Below are 22,937 nucleotides of genomic sequence, written 5' to 3' on the forward strand. Positions count from 1 at the left end.
GCTCTCGTCGATAAACCAAGAGTCATTATCATCACACTGTTGAATCATCGTAACGTATCATAACGCTCCGTTTAATTCATATTAAGCGTATTAGTAACACGCGTTTACCCGCGACGTTTTTTTCTTTTTTCTTTCGACAATCTTTCAAGGGATCAGCCGTCCGAGAGAAAGATTCGAACGATGAAAGTTTGTTTCCAACACTTGGCCATCATCAATCATTAAAATTAGCGCGTAACACCTCACGCGGAACACACTTTTCACCATTACCCAGATACACGGTACGCTTTTCGACACGCGGATGTAATTTCATTGAAACCACGTGCGCGAAACGATGTTTATAAAGCGTGATTCACAGCGTATTTCACGCGTTACGTTCATATCCCGCGTTATTTTACGACGGTAACAGTCTACTAAGTGAACACCGGGGCGGTTCGTTAAAATCCAAGGCGAATATAAACGGGCGGCGTTACAATGGCGGCCGTTTCGTTCGAACCGAACGAAACGAACGTAGGGTCATTGACGGTGGAGAATCATTAACAGCTGTCGCCAGTTTCGATATTTGCCGGTTGGAAAATGGCAATTTCTTGCTTCTATTTTACGATCCAAGTTGATACGGAAAATCGTAAAGAAATCGCCAACGACGTATTTATTAACTTGACAAAACGTTCACGCATAATAGAATATATATATTGAATCAGAGTGTTTCGATACTTGTTTAATACCAGCTATTGAGTTTCGCTCGACTCCGTATTTTCTTCTTCAGCCTGAGAAAATCTCAATATGCATCCAATTCAACCCCGTTCCAGAATTTACAATTTTTCGCTTTCAATTAGATATCGAAGTCTCCTCGTCGAAGTTTTCTTGGATATTTGCAGAAAATCGCAGAATTCTTCGTTTCTCATATTTTCATAAATTACATCATTAATGGTTCTGATTTTTTTTTTTTTATAGAAAATATTTTATTGTAAAAGAAAAACGAATTGTAACGTAAAAGGCAGGATGTACTCGTCCAAATAAAATGGACACGTCGTATTAAAAGCGACGTGCACGTACGCGCATCTATCCAACCGCGTTACAAAGTCAAATCGACTGACAGCTGATAAGTTTGCGGGGTTGAAACTATTTGCAAATGATTACGCGTGTGGGATCAGATTCAGCAACACGGTCATTTCATCGAATGAAATGCGAGGGACCAGCTATGCGTGTTCCATGTTACTAGTTTTGACAATGATGCCGCTCCATGCAGATTCAATTTGTTCTTTCATTTTTCAAGATATTTGTAACGAGAGATCGCCAATTATTTTGCTTCAATTTATATAATACGTATTGAATTGACGGAATTAAAAGCAAATTATTTTAAAATAAATCAATCTGAAAATAAAATTGGGACGAGGTCTAAAGAAGCAGATCTCTATTCAAGTTTTCTCTGCTTTCGTTCGTCGAAATTTCAATCAACATGCAATTATAACAAAATATAGATGCTTTTCTAGAATGGCGGTTATCGAAACAAGGAACCGTGAATATTTCGTGTCTAGAAATTGTTTAACGAGTAGAGTATGGTGAAATTTTTATAAATGCCGGTGAAACGTGATAACTATCGGCAGATTAAATAGATTGAAACAGAAATTGGAATGTGTATGTTTGGCTAGAGATGTTATCGGTCGTGACAGTGGTATGTATCATTTCTACTTTCTATCCGATAGCGGTGAATAACATCGTTATGAGCAATATCTTGTTGCATTCCCATAGCCTGGTATCGTGTGCATCGTCGATGTATCGATGGATCGATAAGATTTATACCGCGAAAATAAATCTCTCTCCCCTTTTACCTTTTGTACAATTTTTTTCCTTTCTTTCCTTCCCTTTCCTTCTAAATTCATTTCGTTCGTCGAGAAACTCGTTTGAATTTGGCTCTACTTCCCCGCTTGGCCTTTGAACGATCATTATATATTTCTCAACGAAAATATCGAAAAATATCGGAATGAAAATTAAACGCAGGATTTTATTAATGGAAGAAGGCAAAGTTCGAACGTCGTTCGTTGATATCGATCAACGATAAATCCATTTGTCTCGAGGACTTGGCCTCGGTTCGGATCTAGCATTCTGCTGGTTCACATGAGAAATTAACTGGCAATGGTTCGCGGCTACAGCGAACAGTGCAATTCGTTCGGTGCAATTTACGAGCTGACAGTAACAAGGGGCGACTTGTTCGGCTGACTATCGCATAATTCTTGAATGGTAATCGGTTGACAGAGGTGTAAATTTTGACAGGCATTAAGTCGATTTTCCCTCCTTTGTGAGTGTACCAATTTATCGAAGCAAAAAGAAAATGTTCATTCCGTGATCCAAATTTTATTTCACTCCCTCTTCGATGAATGGAAAATTTTTCCAACGTTATTTCATTGCTAAATACTGGATTTCACTGGGTCGATTTAGATCAAGTTCCTTAAAAACTCCTTAATGTTCCTGAAACAGAGCACCCAAGGGTGAATTTAGTCACCCAAGAACTCTCTCGACTGTCACAACCATAAATCCTACCTCATCTAGAAGTGACGCATCGCAGGAAAACTTTGACTCTAACCAAATGTCTCTCCTTGTATAAATTTCCCTCAAAGTCTTCTAATTTCATCGAGGACGTAAAATATATCTACAATTTCTTTTAATTTTAATTGCTTTTATTTAAGTCCACAATTTTAATCATTTCTCTCTTTGCATTAATTTCAACAAATCGATCTTTCGATTCACAATCCTTCTTTTCTTCAAACCTTCTCTTAAAAAAAATCTTCTTAATGATACTCAATACGTCGACTCGCCATCATGAATTACTTTTTCGTTGTAAAAGGTCGTTATAAAATGATTGCAAGCGAGCTTCTTCCCCTTTCGAGATCGAGAAACCGCGGGATCAACGAGGAGGGAAAGAGGGAAAGAATATCGGGGAAAGAATCCCAAATACCTGGGATAAATTATTGTCTCGGCGTGTAACGTTGGTTGGCGTCGGTTTAGCGATGGGTAATAGTGAGTTACGCGCCGTTTACGTCCCGTAAACCTTGGCAGAACTCGGCATTCGTCGCGTCGCGATGCCGGCATGTGGCGGCCCGTTTCATTTGCCGCCGATAAAAACCGCCCTTACCCTCGGCAAACCGTTATCGTGATCATCGTTCTCGCGTTATTTACGCTGCTTTTGCCTTTACTCGAGGAAAGAAAAGAGAGAGAGAGAGAAAAAAGAAAAAAAGAAAATTCTCGGACTCTCGTTCCTTTAAATTGTTTCTTTCTTGGAAAATGGATGTGTCGAAGATCCTTGAAGATTTCGCGATATCGTATCACGAGTTATTATAGAGAACTCTTGAAAGTGGATTTAATTAAAAGAAGAGAGAGAAAAAAATGAATAAATAAATAAAAAATTCGCGATTCCTCGAATGCGTTCCTCGCACAATCGTCTCGGCCTCCCAGAGATTCCTCCCTCAGTCTCCGCGTCTCGGAAGACAAATCTTGTTTCATCACGCAGTCGGACGAGAAGACAGCTGTCGTTCCCCGGGCGAATTTTATGCCGGCGTAAACGTGGCCGCATTGGCGTGGGCGTACGTTCCAATCCAGGGGAAACGAAACGCGTGGGAACGGATACCCGCGTCGACGACACTGCGCACGCAGCGGACGATCGACTGACGATGATTTACGACACGCGTGAATTTCGCCTCGCGTGCCTTCGCGTCCGCCATTTCGGTACCAGTTCAATCGCGAGCGTTCAATCAGAGTTACGCAGATTTATCAATCTCGAGTAGATTGCTTTAACCAGGCGTGGAATAAATTTGTATAACAATCTTACGGATCCTGGTGACGTCGAATGGACCAAAGTTTAATTGTTGAACGATTCTTCAAGTTTTAAGCAAGTAGTAAATTTACGGATGGATGAAATGAGATGAGTTTAACGAGAGTGGATTAACACGGATGAGATTGTAGACTTTATAATCTTATGATCCTTAGTACGGAGGTGTCAAGAGATTGGTAAATCTGCGTTTTTTTTTTTTAGGATTGTTGTCAAGTCTGGGAATGGGGTCGAGCGATTGAAATGTTAATAACAGGCAATAAAATATTTATCGAAGAGTTGGAAATGTACGAATTTCTAAAAAAAAAACATTTACGACTTTTGAAGTCGTAAAAATTTGCATGGAACTATGGAAATTTGTATAATTTTTCCTTTCAGGAAAGTATGCCTTCTTTTAAATCTTTCTTACAGCTCAAAGTAATGGCAGTTTGAATTTATAAGTAACATAAAAAGAGACAGAGAGAGAGAGAGAGAAAAGATATTAATTTCGATTGGTAAAAAAGTTTCCTTTTCAAGCGAGCATGATATAACAACTCGATAATCCATAAAAAACGATCGAAGAGAAATATCCGTTTCGTTCCGGCGACGAGATTGAAAGCACGTGTGAATCGATACACCGAGTGTTCGGTCGATTGATTAATTATTTCCATTATTTGATGCTCGTCTCGGGCACAAAATGTTTCCCTCGGATGATAAATACCTCCGATTAGGCGAACATTCATTCGCGCCGTATTTAACGTGATCGGTGTTCATTATATTTTAACGAAGTTACTTTCGAAATTAATTAAGGAGCTTTGCACAAGATTTCCGTGGAGCTCGGTGAAGCCCCTGAATTATTATCTCGGAATACGAGCACGTTAAAATAATAGGCCAACGATTTACGCGTGTGAGGAAAGGGAGGAAGAGAGGGGGAGGATAAAAACGTGAGAATTGACAATAATAACCAATAATAATTATAACCGAACGAACAATTATGGAAATAATCGTTTTCGAGCGCTGTGAAATTCAAAACGGGATAAATTTAATTCACGGATTCTCGATTAATTGAATAATTGACGAACGGTCATGATCCATTTTGAAATTTTGTATTTTATCCCTGCATGTTTCACGAGAATCCTTAAATATCACGAAAAAATTGTTTAGAGCGTGAGAGAGATCGATCGAGATGTAAAGTATTTCGTATTAACTTGGAAATGAAAGAAGAGCATTGAAAATATTTTCGATCAATCCAAAAAGAAAAATGCACTCGGCTGAGTTTTGGAGGATTTAGTTCTAAGACAGAGAAGAAGCGAAAGAATCAAGTTAAATTTCACCTAGCTATTAAATCGTCCATTATCGAGAAGAGAATGGTGAACACGATGTCCACTCACTTATCGCTTGTACATATCCTTCCAATGGAAAAACGGACACATTATACGCGAAATTAATATTTAAACGTGTCCCCAATTTCAACTTTATCCTCTTACCAATCATGAATACAATAATTATCGAACGACGAATAGAAGAAATTGCATACGAAACGAGCGTACTTTCGACATACTCTTATTTTTTCTTAGATCACAATTGCTACGCGATACAAAATTACAAAACGCATTTATATACCTTTACTTAAAAAAAAGAAAAAAAAAAAAAAAAAAGAGAGAGAAATAGATCGCGTTAAGGTACACATAATGGGTCGGTATATTTCTAGCGTTAAAATCAAATTTCACGCAATCGGATGACGCGATTTCGGGTGGACGATTCGGTTCTTGCATTACCGATCGAGGAGGACGATCGAGAAACGCAAGGTGTATAGAGCAGCCCTTCCTCTCTCTCTCCCCCTCCTCCTCTCTCAAGTTTCGATTTGCATCGCGTATTATTCGCGTCGCCCCCAATGTAAACTGAATTGAACGGCCACGGTGGATCAGCTGCACGGGTTAAAAAACGATTGTGCACGCCGCACGCGGCCATTTTAATTCTGTCGCGCGACACGGAGAACCGACATTAGCCGCAGTGTCGCGCAGCTTGCGTCCCGAGGATTCGTTCGACCGCCATAAATAATAACCGGGACCTTTATTGGCGACGATATTTCACGTGTGATCGGCCACGGTGCACGGATCGGTCATTAGACGTTCTTTCGAGCGGACATCGTGGCCAATGGTGGAGGAGACGGTGAAATTACGAAGGAGGAAGTTGTATAAATATTGACGAGGATTTTAATGAGGCGAGAGTCTTCGTGAGTCCCTTGTTCGCCGCGTTTCTTGCCTCGTTTCTTTCTCCCTTCCTTCCTTCCTTTCTTTTTTCGGATATTTTGCAAACACGTTTTCTTAAACACGTTTTCGATATTTGTCGCTCAAATTTTGCGCAAATGCAATCCAATGGTAATGATTGAAGATCTTAACCGACAAGTTGTTCTTATCTATCTTTTTATTTTGAACGGATTTTCGAATTTTGTTGTGGATTGTTGATCATCATTACGTTGATATAAATTTAATTGAAATATCAATTGTTTTCGTTTCTTGAATTCTCGCTGCGAATTTTTTTATCCCTTTAGAATTTTACAACCGTGGATATTAACTCTTAGTTTGCGTCCTCATTTTTCAGACTCTACAAAAAGCTTATATTTCGCGGTCAGTTAGGGTCGCGGCGAACACGGAGCCATTCTGATGATTCACGGTCATGACTCACTTTATCCCCAAGAGACTGTGGCAAGAATTCGCATAAACGGGAACATGAAGCCATTATAGCGAAAAAAAAACCGGAGACGAAACAATTTTATTGCAAAAAAAAAGAAATAAAAAGAAAAGAAATCTTTTAATTATAATTTTTAATAATTTTGAATTCGATAATTTTCGAATGGTGAGATGAGCGAAGAATAAAATATCTTTTTCCATTCGAAAATAATTTTTTCATGTGCAACTGTAGCATGTAAAAAGAATAATAAGCATCATAAATATGTAACTGAACCTTAACATCTTTCTTAATTAACGAAAAAATTTTGAAATAAAATATCGTGTAGCTATGTATTCCATTTTTGTGAATAAAATTTTAAAATGTAATAATTAAAGAGATCTTGTTTTTAAAAGAATCGTATTTCATTAATTAAAATTACTTCGTTAACAATATTTATTGCTAAAATTTTATTCTAATTTATTCATAATTGCTATTTTTATCGAACGGAATAAATAAAAACATTCTCTTTTTTTTCTCATTCGACTAATTCTACTAATTAATACAAAACAAAATTTCATTTCTATTGTTTCGTATAATAGAAAGATCGAAAATTGCACTATGTATACAAATTCATATCCGAAAATATAAAAATCCTTATTACTGCCATCGTTGTACAAATTTTACAAATCTGTCGCGTCGAAAGTGTCAATAATTTTGTCGATAAAAAAATAAATTATTCTTCGCAATTTCCTCGATTCGTCATTTGCCTCTAAAATTCTCGCCATTCTCATTAAATTTTCCAGAAATTAAAGATCGATGCATGTCCAGAAACCAACGTTCAACGTGAAATCGTCAACGTCTGCAATGCTCGTGTCGTGGCTAACGTCACCCACGTCACATTAAACAAATTTATCCCTAGCTTGGTCCCCTTCTATCGATAATAGGATACACGCTATTAATAAATATCGATAGCGCAGTGACCGTCCATGTTTTATTTCGAAAACAGGGAAAATGAAATCGTGATCGTAAACGAAATGTTTCATCTCCGCGATGGAATGGCGTGTAAACGAGGACGAATTAATTCTCGTGAAAATTTCGACGAGTATCTCTCTCTCTTTTTTTTTATAGAAAGAGGAAACGAATATTTTTCGTGGTTCGTTAGATAAAGTGCTCGAATTAATCAGAATTTTTGTTTCGTGGATTGAACGAGTAATTTTTGAATTTAGTTTTGATGAGTTAGTTTGTTGAATTTTGATGAACTCGCTGATGATAATTAATTTAGAGAATTATTGCGAAAAAATATTTCGGAAGCGATTATTTTAAAACGGTTATTTGTAAGTAATATATCACCAGTAAATCTAAGTTGATATAATTAATTAATAAAACCGTAATACGAAATTCTTCTTCAACAATTTCGTTGATAAAAGGATAATTGTTTCGACTTTCGTTCTTCCTCTCGATTTTACCGTTATCCCACGATTGATCCAAAAAGGTGTTCAACGTGTCCCACGATTGGCAAAAATCTCGACGAAAAATCCAAAGAGGCAACAGGTTCGTGGGTCAGGTATGCAATCCATACAAGAGCGGTCTCGTTACGGTTTCCCGGTGTCTCTGTCGATTCGTTTCACGCGACACCGAACGCGTGCATCGAAACGAGATGTTCCCCCGTGTCGTGGGATCGTTTCAGAGGTCAAACGGGCCCACCGGTCTCATCCTCCTCCTCCACCTCTCTCTCTCTCACTCGATAGAAGCCAACCGGTCGCAAATCGCGCCTCTAAAATGTACGATCGTGCGTATACCGAAACCGGGACTCGCGACAACAAATAAGGAATGAAAAATACAGCCCTTGGCGCCCGTACAATGGCGATATTTATAAACGTTGGCCACGTTGAATCCTTCCATCCTCGATAACCTTCCATATCCCTTCTCTCTCTTTCCGCCTTTTTACTTCATTTCCTCCTTTTTTTCTTTCCTTCTTTCTTTCTTCCTCTCGCGCGCTTCCTCCGCTTCGATCGTCCCCTGACAAATTCCCAGACGGGAGGCACACGCCTAAAGGATCGACTTCATAAATTCTCGGCCGCGGTAAACCACGGAACGGACCACCTCTCCTTCGTGGATTTATTCGAGCCCCGCTGCTGGATCTTCGGGGACGAAGACGCGGGCGGGGTGGGGGTGGACGTTAGAAATTTTTTTCGAGGGCGCGGCGAGGATGTGTGCGCAGTTTTTACGAGCTGTAAATTCAGAAGGATACAAGGACTGGACTGCGCCTTTGATATCTCTTGTAGGAGCGTAGGAGATAGGGCAACGATAGCGAGGGATGTTATGAGGGACGCGGGGGAGTCAACACTTTCGCTCGACTCGAAGCTGTGATGAAAACGGCGAGCAAGGATCGTGGATTTTTCGTAATTTCGAAAATTTCGTTCACGAATAAAGGAATAGAGTAGCAAGTCTTTGTCTCTTTCAGAATGAAAATAAGGAAGGAAGATGAATCGTTCGAGAATACAATTTTTTTTTAATAAGAATATTTCTATCGATATCTCTTCCGGAATCCACGGATATAATCTCACAGATACATTTTCACGTAAATGTATTCCGAATTGCAGGAATCTTGCGGGATAAAGTAAAGATTTTTAGAGTATTTTTTTTTTATCCGAATCTCGTTGTTGGCAATAAATTTCAATTTTCACGTAATCCGAAATTTAAATGCCAGGCTGTTGTTACGGTACAAAAGAAATTCCAAAGGACGGAGGCGTAGCTGTCGCGCGAACAAAAACGATGCACCAGCTGCACTTTTCGAATATTACCCGAAAGCCCCACGTGTATGTACGTAACTTAACCGTGTGCACTATAGTTGCCGGAAGCCCTCCAAACGAAACTTCCACGCCACGGGGATGATATCTTTATGGTTTCCGACGATCGACCGGTGGAATCGATTTTTCGCTTCTCCGCGAAATACTGTCGCAACAGAAAAACAGAATTAAGGCCACGAAAGTTTATCGAACCCGAGTGAAATTCTTATGGGCTGATAATTTATGGCTCGAAATGTTGGAGAAACATGGAGAAAATATTTCCCATTTTCTTGGTTATCATACCAATAAATGTGGAATATTTAATATTTGAAAAATATTCAAGATGGATTATTATCAAACCGGTGTAACATTGAAATAAAAATAAAAAAAGAAGTATTCCAAAATATTTTCAGACTTTCGTCATTCCATCGTCAACTTATCCCTGCGAACAAGTTTCAAAAATTCCACGCGACGATAATCTCGACTCCTTGTGGATCGAAAGATCGATCGATCGATCCAGCTTCGTCCGTGGCTCATCGATATTCCACGGGCCATTCGGCCAACTGGAGGTTGGAGGTTGGAGCGAATTCCCGAGGCGGAAGGGCCGCCGGCGATGCAAGAAGAGAGAGTATCATTTACATGATCCGTAAGTACGGTTGTAACGCGGAAAATTGAGAGCTGGATGGCTCTTCTATCGCGATCTACACAAGGGGGAGTGTGGGGGAGAGCCGGGGGATTCGATGCGGGACACAGGGAAATAGGGATCCTGGAAGCTGGTAAATATTGACGTTAAACCGAGCGATAATGGCGGATCTCGAAAAGAAAATCTCGTTCTTGCGGGGGAAACTGGATGGAAAAGTGAAGCTCGAGGAAGGAGAGGGATGAAGGTACGGTTAATAATAGAATATAGACGCGAATATAAAATGAGTAATGAGAAAATAATACGTTTCACAAGTTGTGGATTTATGACGACGATTAGAAAAAAGGACTTTTAATTATACATCGATAATTAAATTTAAATCGTTGTGATAATTTTGACGATCATATTTCATGTATTTCGCTGAATATTTTATAGAATATGTAAATTTTGAATTCCACAAATTATGAAAATAATTCTGTTCGAATGAATAAATTAAAATTATGAATTAATACGAGACTCAGATCGTAGATTTCTTGATCGAAGAATCGAAACTCTATTCTCCACACTTTCCAAGCTTCCAAGCCGCTTTTAAGACTTGGAAAGACACGTCGCGATTTTCACTTCCAATTTCGCTATCTTCCTCCTTCCCTCAGCCTGTCTAAGTGAGCGAGGCAGTGCTACGTGGATTCGCGAATCGAATTTCAATCAATTTTTGAATTTTCTGAAAAACAGGCAATTTACATGGAGATGAACACGCACGATCGCTCACGGGTAAAGATCCTGCTCACGGGTGTCCCGGGCCGTGCAAAACGTTTCACGATCGACTGCCACCGTAAACTCCGCGCCCGTATAAGCAAACTGCCGAGGGAAACTACGATTCCAACCTCCGCCACGGTAAATTATGGAGGAGAGGCACGAGTGGCGCGAAGAATCAACGCAAACAAGGGCCAAGTCGAGCGTGCCATCGGGCTTCGATGACACTTGGAAGACGAATGCTCGTCTGATTCGGCCGAATTTGCGCAGTGACAATTCGGTTTGTTTATCGATACACTCGTAGCGTGGAATCTCTTAATACGCCATGCCACGTAACAATTATTGTTATCGTTACGTGTGCCTTTGTTTTTATTTCCGATGAAAATATTATTAAATTCGATACATCGTTGATGCTTTCGACGATATTAATTTTCATTTCTGAACTATAATTATATTTCATATAATAAAGATATTGATATATTGATAATTATTTTCCAGAATTGTGTCTCCATCTACAAAAAAAATTATCAATTATTAGATTGGATCTTCTATAAAGTACCATTTGAAACAATCAAAATTTATTGTTTCATTTTTGATGCCACTGTGATATTAATTTTATATTGCTCCACACGATTTATATAACAAGTTGGATGGTTAAAGGCCAATTGTCGAAACGAGTTTCGAACTTAACGTAATCCACGTTCTGTTTTCTAGGCCTTTTCTCGCCAGTGGGGGATCGTGATCGCGAAATATATTTTAAAGTTCATTAAAAGCGCAATAATGAAGAAGTCTCGAGCCGGTTCTCAAATAACTTCACCCCGGTTCCGCCGTAAGAGGGATCGTTCAAACGAAACTTGGGCCTCCCCTCCCTCTTCCTTCCTTCCTTCCTTCCTTCCTTCCTTCCTTCCTTCCTTCCTTCCGGCCTCCTCCTCCTCCTCTTACTTTCTGCCCGTTTTTCGCCTACTCGAAACTTTGTCCGCCAAGTCTTTCGGGCTGAAATTAAAGCCGAAGTTCGAAAGAAAAAAATTCCACGCTCCGTACGCCAAGTGGCCGTTCTCCTTTTAGGGGGATGAAAACGGTGGAGGGTGCTTCCTTTTGAAATCGAACGACTTTCCAAATCTTTGCTTTGGAAAGTTTGGCGGCAAGCTTGTTTTGCAATTTCGCATTTGCCGATTCAACGTTGATGAACAATTTTTCTTCCTCCTTTTCTTTTATTTTCTCGGGATAATATTCGTATTTTACAATTTATTGAAACGATATTGCGACATTAATCACGATGTACATTAATAATTGGTTGGATGAAGTCGAAAATACGAAGGATCGATCACGTCGAGCCAAATTTCTTAATTTGAAACTGAGAGATATATTTCTATTTTCCAATTCTTTTTCGACGATTGTAGGTAAAAATGGCTATTTCGAAAACTTGCGAATCGTAAAGGATGCCTGTATTTTAAGAACGGAATAATATAACAGTAGAATCGAGGCTGTGATCTAAAAAAAAACTGTGTAATTTCTTGAACGGAGAAATTACTTATGCAATTACTTGAAATCATGGAACCTTTGGAAAAGAGTCATGAATTGATCCATAAAAATGCAGAAAGGCTAGTTTTACCTTGCTTTCTTAAATATTACATGCTCTGACCATGGATAACACCATTGCAGCAATGTCGGTGTATTCCAACACGTCTCGTATTTAGTAATCCGAGAATCCATAAACTTCTTTTGCTATATCTCGAATCGCCATCTTTTCATTTTCTTCAATTGTTTTTACATTTTTAATAAAGCGAACGTTAGAAATAGATGTCTCGAGATTTCTTGAATATTCGTAAATTTAATATTCTTAAAATCTCCTATGAAATATTCCATCAAATTTACTTAGCCATACTTTATTTTTTCTCTCAAGAACAGTCTCGTTTCTCCTTCTGAAAGAGATTTAACGTGTTAATCCACGAATTCGATTATCCGGAATTCTTCTAACGAGAAACTTGAACAGGAAGGATGCTCTCTTCGATTACTTTTAGATCCAATTAGGGGATCGGGAAAAGAGCTGCGTCGCGCGAAAGATTGGCGGGAATCAAGGCAAGTCGAGGGGGAGGGTTGCAGCGTATCGATTTCGATTCATGCGCGTGCCTTCGCTCTCGTAACGCCATTAAACTTTTACGATTCAAGTTTCCACGGACGTCGAACATCCTCCCTTTCGACATCCAGATACATACATAGACGTATCATACATCCGTTGAAGATGAAAGCTGAAATATTCGTGGAATTAATGACGTCTCAAAGAAGAAGGATTCGATCGAATGGTTCAAAGAGGAGTACGAATCTTTTCTAACCTCCTTATTTTTTTCTTAAAAATATTCTTTTCTTAAAAAGTAATGAGCTGCATTGATCCAATAAAATATATAATTCTAGCACAAATTACATTTCCTTTCCTTTCGATCCAATTTATTTATTTTTTTTATCCAAACACGTTTAATCAACAATTTAGAAATCGCATCAACTTCAATAATCTTAGATGATTCGCTATAATTGAGAAAGGCGACACGTTCGACGCGAGGCAGAGTAAAAACAAGGCTCGTCGTGTCGATTCGTGGTCGAGGATGGTGGACATGGTGAACGATGAAGCCGCGACCGGTCACGTGTTGAACGTGTTATTCGTGTCGTGGATCTTAAAACGGGCGTCTGCGAGGAGAGGCTCGCGGGAGAGCGAGAAACTCGTGACGATGGAGGGCGCATCGAGATTCGAGAGATCGATGAACCGAGCCTTGTTAACCCTTTCGCGACCACAGGCTTCCCATTTGCTTCTATCAGAATCAGTCTTTCTTTTCCAGAGAAAAGTCCCTTCCCAATTTTTTTCACACTCGGAAAATGTTACGCTCTGTGAAATATCGTCGAGATTTTGACAATCAGATTCACAAATCAGATGGTCCTTCGAAAGATAAAGAAAGTTTGTGGATGGAGAAAATTCCAGATGCTCGAAGGGAAATAAAATATTAGTCGAGAGAAAGTTACAAAATTTCTTAGTCTAAATCCCTCATCTTGTTCCTTCACGCGCGAGAGTTTATCGTGGGCGTGGATTAATGATCATTAGCGTGGTTAACGAGACACACAATGCTTTTGATATAACGTGCACGCGGGAATAAAGAGGGTGTTGGTGATTCGAGACAGAGGGTTAGAGTGTATGCATGTATGCGGAGAGAGATTTGTAGAGCGCCGTATAGAATTTGATCTTTGAGATAACAATGCGGGGATGCTAACAATGGTTGACGTTAATTGTCGCGTTTATTAGTTGTTAATTTATTGGCGTGTTTAATTATTGGTTATTGGTTGAATTTGATTGGCATGGGCGTGGTGATCGAACAAGTCGACGTGATTTCTAAGAGAAACCGGTGCATGTGAACGAATACGTTTTGCAATTGCTTTTATTACGATATTTTATTCGTGTGATATTAATATTATGGTGAATAATTTCTCGAAGAAATATATTAAAAGTCATTCATCCTCTATTTAAACACTTTCCTCTCTTCGTATTTGATTACAACTGCATAATTTTTAAAATTAAATTAAACATTGAAACAAAAAATTGTCCAAACAAAATTTCGTTTCTATTCATCTTGCACGATACAATTTGCGAATTTTCAATTTGCGTAATGAAACGAAACGACAGCAGATGAAAGTTCAAATCACGACGACGAAACTGGAAACAATATAACAATATTCAAAACTTGCGAAATATCGTTTCGTATGGAGTATCACGTCGGTAGTAAAGCTTTAACGATTAGTCGTTAAATTTTCTCCACGATGAAAAGTTTATTTTATTCTGTCGCGTTTGTATTTATGATTCACAGGTTTAAACAGGATTAAGAAGAAAGAATGTATCGTATTTAACCGGAAGGAAATATTCGCAAGGGAATTGGCCAGAAGCAGAAACTGCAAGTCTCAGAATCGCAAGGTCCTGTGGCGCAACGGATAACGCGTCTGACTACGGATCAGAAGATTCCAGGTTCGAATCCTGGCAGGATCGACGTTCTCTTTTATTTTTTCAATTTCTCTTTCGAAAATTTTTTTTAAATTTTGTGTAGATTCTTTTTTTCTAGTTTCTTAGAATCAAAACTATTGTAGATCCTTTCAAGACGATGTAATTTATATTTGATAGAAAAATTCATTAAATTAATTGGATAAATTATGTATTTATTGGATTGTTTTTTTTTTTTTATAAAGAAAAGAAAAGAATATTGGTTTGTTCGTACAAAAGAGAAATTAGATTGGAATTGGAATTAGATTTCTGTTGGCGAAATGTACTTGGATGTACGTTTTCAAAGTTTCTCATCGAATTTTGACGCAAAAAGGAAGCGAAGGATAATTGGTACTTTTTTAAAAAAAAAAGGAATCGAGATATATTTTTTTAATGTATAAGAATTATTATTCGACATTGAAAAAAAAAATTGGCCCATGGGGGGATCGAACCCACGACCTTCGCGTTATTAGCACGACGCTCTAACCTACTGAGCTAATGGGCCACGTTGAAGACATAGGAAAAATTTTCAAATAAATATCAAATACTATTAATATCAATATTTTTTACAATCAATAGAGAAAATTTATAATTAAAAACATTTGATTAAATTTAATATTTAAAAATCGTGCGTTTCATTACATGTACAGGAATAGAAAAGATGAGTTGAATAGTAATAAGTATAACTTATGATGCGAATTAAAATGATCATCGATTAAATTGACATATTCAATACACGATTATTTTTAACCGGCATCATTTATTATTCTTGTTAGACAACAAATGATGGTATCGTGGTATTTAATCGTCTGAAAATAAATAATTTCCATATAATGTTGGTATATATTTCAGATGAAGCACCGTTAAAGATAGAATCTATGATTAGATATAAGTGGAAAACTGATTTAAGTCGAACATACAACTCTTCTACTTCAATTATAATCTTATCCATGTCCTCCATTCCAATCTATAATTACGAAATCTATTTCTTCTCATATTTACCGATAATTTTAGACAAATCTGCAATTTTGTAATCGGGTCGCGATATAAAGTCTCATCAATAATTCATTCTTTATTATTGCTGTGTGTTTTATTCTCGTCGACGAACAATGAAATTCTTTTTCAATAAGCCAAAGACCTCACACGAGAATCGAATCCGTGACCTCTCTAGGCCACCGTGTAAGGATTTTATTATACGCCTCTTCATATTGTTCTCACCATTTCTATATATTCTATATTCATTTCGCATTATATCGATCCAAAAACATTCGATAACTTAACTCAAAATTTCTATAAAGAGAATTTAATTCTCTTCAGAATAATAAATCAATTTTCAGAAAAAAAAATGAATTTTAACTCACATATCTCTAGACAAACATATAGAAATATATATAGAGTTAATTCAAACTTTCATTTGCAATTGGCAATTTGACTACAATTCCTCGAGTATCTTCTTGGCAACAGATTTTCAACAGGGATGCATCGCGTTCTCTGCGAAACCTTTCTTCATTTCGAGAGAAGTGACAGGTGAGAGAGAAAGAAAGCGGCCGTGATAGGTGCAAACCGTAGATCAAAGTTTTATTGGCGATCTCTGATCTCGAAGGCAGTCTTGAAACGCCTCGAGAAACACACATTCGGTCGCATCGCCGATTATAAATCTTCGGCTTTATGTTATGCCATTCTAAAAATACGCCGCGAGATGATTGGCGACAAGCCAGCGAGCGGACCGAAGCGGAAAGCGCGCGATTCCGCGCGTAAAGCGCGGGACGAGGAAGGTTTTGGCATCTCAGAGCGAATCGAATACCTTGTTAAGGTTTAAGGTTTAAGGAGGTGATATTTTTTTTATTTATAAATACGAGAGAGAATGTAATTAGGCCTGACATTGTACTTTATCCGATTCCTTTTGGTTTTAACTCCTTGAGACAATATTTCTTTTTTCCTTGTTAAAATGAAACTTGGAATTTTGTGTCTTCTTCTCGTAGAATAGATTATCCTAGATTATTTGAATTTATTTGCCGGAGAAATAATCTTAATTCTTAACTCTGGTTTGTCAAGACTTTTCTTACAATTTACTTTTTATTTCCAATTGTTTGAAAATTTTATGATAAAGGTGTTTGATTTTTCTTTTTTTTAATTTCATCGTAATTATTCTAGAGAGAAGATGTTACGTTTATCGTAGTTCAAGAATTTGTTGATTACTCGTGGTATCTATAAAATTTCGAAATTAATCTCCCACGTTACAAAATATCGATAAGTTGCGGAAACTTGGCCACAATCTGTCTCAATTAACCCGCTATTACTGTATCTGATCGAGCGTAACCACTTCACGTGTTCCATACATTAAACGAACAAAATTACAACGTTATAATTCCCAACACGATCGCTTCTTAAATTTAATTAATTTCCATGCGATTTCAAATGTTTTGCAACGTTTTCTGTTACATAAACGGGACGAGACGTAACGAAAAATATTTCCACGCGAGAGATAAAGATATCGTCGATAAATTAATAACAACGAACATACAATTTATTTTGAATAATTAGTTGTATTTCGTCGTAACATTGATAAATGTTAGATCGAAATTACTATCTTGAGACGGTGGATAGAGATATCTTTTTACTGCTTTGATTGCTCGCCTCGAAATGTTTTTTCAAGAGAAATTAATCATAATCGTACGATTGCGAAATATTTTTTAATTCGTAATCTTATGAAATGTTACGAAATAATATGAAATAATTATTATTGAAGATTGAATATATTATTCGTTGTTTTGACTCGATAAATTTCTTGTTTGTGGATTAATCTTTCGAACATTTAGATAATAAGTGTTTTTAAAAGATAATAATACGAATCTTGATATTTTTGATCGACTTTAAAATATATTTAAATAATGAAATAAATGTAATATAAAAAATATCATATTCTATCAATTACTCGAATATTTCATATTTGCCAATAATGACTATTAATCAAGAATTTCGTAACATTTCTCTAAAAAATTGAAATACAAACAATTAAAATTACAATATCACCACAGGATCTAAAACATTGTACACGAATTGTACAAACAAAATAAATAAAATTATATCCCATCTTTTAATTTCTCCAATTTCGTACTATTTCTCCGCGATAACAATCCTCAAACAATTCCCTTATGAAATTTAATTCCGCGTAATTCAATTGGCCCAAAGAAGATTAGCTTCTTTCCACGCGACAATTCACCGAATTTGCTTTTTAATTCAAAGAAAAAAAAAAAAAAAGAAAAAATAGAAAATAAGGAGAGAGAGAAAGAGAGAGGGAGGGAGAGAGAGAGAGAGAGAGAAAGAGAGATAACTACTAAGTCGACGTAGATACAAATCTTCAATTATCGCAAATGACGATGCGCGGATTAAACATCCCACGGGAAAGGAATACGCGAAATAATTCCCTCCTCGAAGAGCTTAAAGTTTATTTGCGTAGCCGTGACACGAGCACGCTGCTGCTACGAGCATAACGTGTACACTGAAATAAGAGACTCCACTTAAGCGACAGATTTATGCGAGCAGATATACGCGTTTCTCACAAAAGAACCAGTTTTCTTTTTCTTCTTCTTCTTCTTCTTCTTCTTTTTCTTCTTTTTTTATCGTCTCTTTGCACGACAAGCCGCTTCTTCGTGAATTATGATCCCCGTTTTAGTTTATAATTTCACTGTTTCACACGGCGGATAGAACACGGTGATAGAAGTTACGAAAAATGTATAATCTCTTTAAAATCTCGATAAAAGTGAAAATTTTATTCGTGCTTCAATTTTGGTGGAAGAGCGAATATTCATAGATTTTAATGAAAGTATAATAAAACTTTGGAGTCTTAGAATTTGATGCTACTGGTTTCAGGAATTATTGCAAAAAAAAAATTCGATCGCGATTCCTTTATCCACGCGAAACAGTCTGAAATATTCGACGTCGATCGATCATACTCTCTCATTTCGATTTCAATCCATTCCTCGCAAAAATAGAAGAAGGAGAAGAAAAAGAAAATCCAATTACATCCTCGTATCGTTTCCGAGTAATCTTCATCGAGCTTCAACGACAATCGTCAAAAAAATAATTAATCAATCACAATTATTCAAACACAAATTCCAATTATAATACTCGAATCTCTCCAAAGCACAAGAGCATCGTCTTCCATTAAAAATCATTCACCGATATTGCAACGTTAAATTAAACCCCTTTCACAATTTTATCAACAACCGCAATACTCGAATCCTCCTCGCCATTTACGCGGCCCCCTTCGAGTCGTCCTAACGAAGCTCTCCTCTTCCTTCCCTCTTCCTTTTCAACTCTTCGCCGTCCTTCCTTCCAAAGATTCCGCAAAAAAAAGAAAAAAAAAATTCCTCGTCACGATACACCAGAAGGAGAGAGAAGCAAGGAGGAGGAACGAAAGGAACGATCTCGTCGAAGGGGGACTCTCTCACGCGAAACCCACTTAGAGGCTGATATTAGCATATAAACTAGAAAATGTTTTATCGCGCCTCCGCGAGAGAGGCTCTTTCCGCCGCGAAATATTTATTGGCCCTTAACGATCATTAGGGAAGGTCGAAAACAAATGGACACACTCGGCCGTGCCGCGATCCCCTTTGATACAAACCTTTCCTTCCCTCCCTCTTCTGGTTGCAACACGGGGGACAGGTGCGCTCGACGCTCTCCTGCGCTACCCATCTCCTTATTAGCTATTCCGATATATCCTCTTACTTCTTCAACTTCCTTTCTCTCTCTCTCTCTCTTATTTTTTTTATACCAAACCTCCTCCTCTCTCTTTCTCGTTTCTCGTTTCATCGAGGCGTTCGTTCACTTAGCAGCGACACGATTTTTATTCTTCTTCTCCAAGTGAGTTTGGTAAGATCATGAGAAAAATGTTTACAGGAAATTATTGAAATATTATTTTGCTCACTCTTCAAGCGCGTTTTCAAAATTTCTCTTCTCTTTGCGAAAAGAATTTCTTTATCAAACATTTTTATGTCCTCCTTTGATTTCGAAAAGATCTTTCGATTCGCTCTAGAAACTATATCCGATCGAATCTCGCCCCATTCGAGCTCGCCAATGTTCCTTAAATTTTCGCAAAGCATCTGCAGTCGGTTAAAACGATACGAGGTAAACATTGCGAGGGTCAAGCATTCCATAAAATTAGTATAAGGGGTTGGCGCCTTAAGGATCGTTTAGAAACTGTACTTCGTTTTCATGGCTTGATAAGAGCCAGTCTGGAGAATTCCACAAGTTTCCTCGGGAGTCTCCGCCTTTACGTGTTCGCGATAATGGAACGAGCGAAACTCCTTTCGAACAATATCAAGACATGCGTCTAACAAGTGGCAAACGATCGTGTGCAGCTATCCGGTTACCGTTGCGCAATCAAACCTTTTACGTGTTTAAAAAGTAACGAGACCGATCTTATTATCTTGGCAACTATTCCGTCTAAGGTATTAATTTTAACTCTCAATAACGGAAGAAGAAGATTGGTTTTATATGAAAAATTGAAACAGTTTCCAAGAAAGAGTTGAAAAGTTCATCCTTCGCATCGTTTGCGCGATGGTTCGATATTTTTGAGCTACGATTATATATTTGCTTGTTTGATATTCCATCGAAGCAATACTTTGAATTAAATTTATCCGGTAATCATTGGTTATCGAACTTTTAAATTGATCTTGGACGAAGCGTTGGATGAAGTTTGATGGAATAAATAATCTCGACTTTGAGGAGAGTATACTTAAATAAACTTGCGTTTTTAATTTATATATAACGTTGTCGAGCAATTTTTATCATAAAAGTCTTCTCTTAGAAGAATCTTCTCTATCTTATCTACGATCCAGTCCCACCATCCCTTATTCCTAAACCGAGATCCCAAGACAACACGGAGTAACAATGACAAATCTACTCCCAAGTTCCCAAAACTCCCCTCTTCGAGACCATCGATCTCTATAAAGAGACATCAATCCCAATTTATCTTGATCCTTTCCCTAAAACCCAAATAATATATCCTCTGACGAATCCAGAAACTAGATCTACTTGCACAAAATATACCGAAACGGATAAATTTTTTTCGATCGGTCATTCACCAATTCCCTCTGAATCATCATTCAAAGGATCACGGTCATCCAAGATTCAATCATCCTCCATCATCCAGACCATTATCGCGTCCCAAAAAATCGAAATCAAAGGAGAGAGAAGGAGAGACTATAACTTTTAATTACAAGATCTCCAATGCGCCAACTTCCTCCGTCAAACATCACCCCCGTATTCAGATCCAAAGGGATGCAGCCGAGGGAGGGAGAGGCGGCCTAACTTTCTAGACATTTTCTGCGCCCAAGTTGGCATCCGTGGCCCCCGTCGAACTTCGATTAAATCGGGGAATCGAGTCGAAATCGAGGCGAGACGGATCGGAGAGACGGCCGTAATTGGCCCTCCTCGACTCTCTTCTTGTCGTTCCTCTCTCGACCGCCTCTCTCTTCCCTCTCTCTCTCTTATTCTCGGCCGGTCGTTAATCTTTTCCAAGATATACTTGATCATTGCACGCCTCACTACGTCTTCGTTTACGTCCGAGGTGGATCGAGTGCCGACAATTTCCCGTTTCCACTCTGCCATTTCTGCGTTCCGCGCGCCCTTAAGGAGCGAAGAATGGCCGACAGGAGGAAGGAGGAGAGCGGCCGATTGTGTTTCCCTCTCGTTCCACGTTGGAGGGAAGAGAGGATTAGCGATCTATCCTCGAGTATATAGCCGCGGATTGGAAATCTGGACTTTCAAACGACTTTCAAGCGTATCCTCCCCCTCCCCTCTTCCCTCTATTAACGATCGGTTCGCTTTCAATTTCGAATTCTTTTCAATCGCGTTACGTTTATGGTCGTAGAGTGGAGAGAGGATCGAGAGTTTTTAAAGGTACATATGAACGTGGTGGTTTTGAACGTGGAATTTTATTGGATAATTCGAATTCGGAATTTATTGCGTTTGTTAAGATTTATACGTTTGTGAAAAATTGAAAATATTTCGATAAATGAACGTATAATTCGCTCAACATTTTTGTAAACGATTTTAAATTTATTTTTAAGAAATGGAAGAAAGAATGGAATGTCTTCGTATAATTCACGATGTCTTGTTAATTATCTAATGGCCTCGTTAAATATCCCGATTATTCTCTCGAATAATTTCTTCCAATGGCTGGTATTTGTAACCATATTATTATGCAAGTCGGATGCAAGCGTTGCACATTCGAGTTACTTTAATTAGCGGACGATCCCTTTCGGGCAACATGGAGAGGGGATGGGGGAAAAGGGGATGAATTTCCTCTCTCTCCCGAACGGACTTCCTCTTTAGAAAGGATAATGTGATTAAAGTATGCACTCTCATGAACGCCACGATCTCTTTTGAACGTTCGATAGGTAGCTTCCTATGTTGTACCATGGAATCAAAATAAAATAAACAACATTTTCTTCAGAGAAAAACTCTTTTTCCTCCTTCAATTCGTATGGTTTTTCTTGGTTCTTCTTGATTTTTTAATTTTAATTAATATAATGGATCTTTGTAGTTCCCTAGTCGATTGGATTGGAATTTGTGGCAGGATTTGTCGCGAGAAAATTTCTGTACATTTCCGTTTCTTCGATGAGAAATTTTTTAAATTTTCATAAGAAGGCTATGCTTTTTCTCGGCTAATCGTTTTGCACAATTTTCGCAAGGTTTTCGGAAGAAACTTGAAAAATAAATTCTTTTGAGTAATTTTGCAACGAATTCCTTTAAACAATTTTTCCCAAATTTTCAGCTTCTCCGTAATGAAGTTTTTTCGAATAATTCTTTTTTACAAAACTTCTAGCCGTTTATTTTCCAGACAAACACTCTCATGTAGAACGAGCACGCAGAGTGTGGAGAGAAAATTATGAAGAGAAATAAACGAAAATATCGTGTTTGTGCGATTCATTCTCATTCAACCAACGTGAATGGCCAATTTTAAAAATAACAGACACCTGTTTATGAAATTTTTACAAATATCAGTTTAATCGACACAATAACAAGTAAGTTTCAATTTCAATCCTTGCACGATTCATACAAATTTTCAATTTTTAAAAAAAAAAAGATAAACATCGCAATCATAAACATCTAATATTTCATCGAGGGGGTGGAAGAAGAACACCGCAACATTTACGCGGGCTTACGTAACGTAATTTTGACCAAAGCATTTTTCCTTATTAACGGCAATCCCCAAGATATATTTAGCACGTACACGATATTGATTTTGCAGCTTTC

At 37.9% G+C, this 22,937-nt stretch overlaps 1 protein-coding gene and 2 non-coding genes across 8 annotated transcripts in view; 1 reads left to right on the forward strand and 2 right to left on the reverse strand.

Annotated features, from left to right (window-relative positions):
- LOC100576383 (mannosyl-oligosaccharide 1,2-alpha-mannosidase IA) overlaps nucleotides 1–22,937 on the reverse strand; it is a 477,580-nt gene that overhangs the window by 308,182 nt on the left and 146,461 nt on the right. The gene's annotated exons all lie outside the window — the stretch shown is intronic.
- On the forward strand, nucleotides 14,609–14,681 carry TRNAR-ACG. The gene has a single exon. It is a non-coding gene; the product is annotated as a tRNA-Arg (tRNA).
- TRNAI-AAU lies at nucleotides 15,104–15,177 on the reverse strand. Its single transcript has one exon. It is a non-coding gene; the product is annotated as a tRNA-Ile (tRNA).

The sequence above is a fragment of the Apis mellifera genome, linkage group LG4, assembly GCF_003254395.2.
Source record: "Apis mellifera strain DH4 linkage group LG4, Amel_HAv3.1, whole genome shotgun sequence".
NCBI lineage: Eukaryota > Metazoa > Arthropoda > Insecta > Hymenoptera > Apidae > Apis > Apis mellifera.